The following is a 2,335-nucleotide window of genomic DNA, read 5'->3' as shown; positions in this document are numbered from 1 at the left end:
GGCTTAGTGTCTAGGATCCAGTCTCAGCCTCACAAGGTGCCGATCAGGCTGTAACCTGGAGCGCGCCCGCTGCGTGCGGAACGGGGTGGCCCCGGCTGTGGCCGCTCCCAGCGCTCGCCCTGCTGGGAATCAGGAGACGGAACCAGCTCCAAAGGAGGCACCTGTCTCTTGCTGGGCCCCAGCCACCCCGCCCCCGGGTGGGGAGCTTTGGAAAATACAGCTGCCCGGGTTCTGATCCAGTAGGTTCGCGGTGGGGCCAAGACGTATTGTTAACAAACTCTCCCTTCGGGAGACAGAAGCCCGCCTGCCTCCTCCCTACCCCACCTCCCTCCCAGATGCTGTCGGCTCTGCGCTGGCTCCTAGAGGCACGCGCACCTAGTGGGGCTTCGGGTCGGGGCCAGAGAAGGTCCCAGGGAGTTTAGCGCCCCCTGCAGGTGGCTGGAGCTTGGGAGAGCCCATCTTCCCCGCCTGGCCCCACCGTTGGCCCCTCCCTGCGGCCTCCAGGGCCTCTTGGGGTCATTGTGATCCGCCCCTCACCCGAGGCCCTGTGAGGAGCAGTGGCCACCGAGGCCTGGGCACAGAGGGCGGGGCTGTTGTGCTCAGGGCGCCAAGGCTGCAGTCACGGGGGAGGGGGGGATGGGGGGGGGCGTGGAACTCGGACCAGGGCAGCCAGGCCCCAGTCAGGAACGGAGGGCCGGGGATTGCCCCCTCCAGGCCCAGGAGGCCCAGGTGGGTCATGTTGGGGCTGGTGGCCCAGCAGAACTTCCGGTGGAAGGCTGGCAGCGCCAGGGCAGCGGCCTGGAAGCGAAGAGACTCAGCTGGAGCCCATGCTCCGCGTCCGTGCGCTGCGCCGTGCGGGACAAGCGTCCTTGGTCAGGCTCCCCCGTAAAATGGACTCCAGGGTACAAGCACGATTTGTGAAATCTGAGCGTGGGCCCGTAATTTCACTGGCATGGTGTAATCTTACAATTTGGAAATGAAAAGAAAACCACTTGGTAATAAACGATCAGGTGTCTGCCTGGAGACTGTGTTCTATGCCTGCAAATACGCCTCAGCCCTGGATGGAAGGGCACACCTCCTTGGGGAGGTAGGGTATGGAGGAGGGAAGGTAATATATTTTTACTTATTTTAATGGTATGTGAGTTGTTTTTATAACGGATGAGCAGCATCAGGCTGACTAGACGATGTCCAAGGCGCCCTCCAGCCCTTGCCTGCTGTAAACACTGGCTCCAGGTTTGGGAATTCAGACATGCAAGAGGCTTTGAGGTCAGGGGGCTGGCCAGACCTGGAGTCCGTGTGTAGCGTAAGGACTTGCTCTTCTGTTGACAGGAAGTGAAGAAGGAGTGGATTTTTAGGCACCCCTAAAAGAGCTAACCTCAGAGCTGCCCCCAAACAAGACTGACGGTGCCCAGGATGTACCTCCTTCCCTCGGAGACATGGGACATGAAGTTGGGAGGGGACCCACGTCCGACCTGTGTGCGGCCCTGAGTACTCTAGAGAGGATGTCAAATACGGACATAGGCAGATGTGTGGGGCTCCGCAGATGGGGTTTTCAGCACCCCCATGTAGTTTTCACTTCATTAGAGTAAACACACTTTAAGCAACTCCTGTGTGCAACACCCCGAGGAAGGAACTGGCAATTTAAGGCCAGGAGGCCAGTTTAGGAAAATGAACTTAGGATGGATATTGTCATTATAGCAGCTGCAAGCGCAAAACCGAAGGCTTGCCGTGCAATATCCCACAGATCTAGCCTCAGAGCGCTGGAAGAATTTCTATTTTATAGGGGGAACCTAGGGGAGGGCAATCTTTTTGGAATGGAAGCTTCATGGGCTTATTCTACTTATTGGGGGTGGCAGCCCCTGGGCACTGCCAAGGTTATTTCTCTTTTGTTCTTCTTTCCTTTTTGGATCTGTATATGATTCTAAGACGTGAATTGTTCTGGATGGGATTTGAGGAATAAGGCTTTTGTGCCGCCTCTTTAACCCAATGGGAAAGCCACAGAATACTAGCTTTTTAAAGTCCGGCCTTACACCCTCCCAGTGCACCGGTGGGCGGGAGGGGGTCAACGCCGTGGCCCTTCTCCCTCTGGAACACAGAAGTCCGCTTCGCTCCGGAGCCCGCGGGGCGGGGCAACCCGGTCGCGGGGCGGAGCCAGCCCGACCCCGCCCTCCCGGCACCCGGAAGTGACGTGAGCGGACAAAGGCAGCGCGCCGCGAGGTGTCTGCCTGGTTTGGTCCGATCCAGGCGGTTGTTGCCTTCGCTGCTGCGCCGCCCTCTCTTCCTCGTCCCTCTCTCGGGTCCCGGGAGCCGCCCCCGGGGTGAGTAGCACGAGACC

At 59.1% G+C, this 2,335-nt stretch overlaps 1 protein-coding gene across 2 annotated transcripts in view; it reads left to right on the top strand.

The window, feature by feature from the left end:
- The first annotated feature begins 2,174 nt into the window (after nt 1-2,174).
- Nucleotides 2,175-2,335, top strand: part of NTMT1 (N-terminal Xaa-Pro-Lys N-methyltransferase 1) — a 7,115-nt gene continuing 6,954 nt past the window's right edge. For both annotated transcript variants that reach the window (XM_006768479.2, XM_006768475.2), the window contains exon 1: nt 2,175-2,318. The gene's annotated coding sequence lies outside the window, so the exon portion shown is untranslated. The remainder of the gene's footprint in view (nt 2,319-2,335) is intronic.

This window comes from Myotis davidii, unplaced genomic scaffold (assembly GCF_000327345.1).
Source record: "Myotis davidii unplaced genomic scaffold, ASM32734v1 scaffold142, whole genome shotgun sequence".
Classification (NCBI taxonomy): Eukaryota; Metazoa; Chordata; class Mammalia; order Chiroptera; family Vespertilionidae; genus Myotis; species Myotis davidii.
This window is presented reverse-complemented; position numbering and strand designations above follow the sequence as displayed.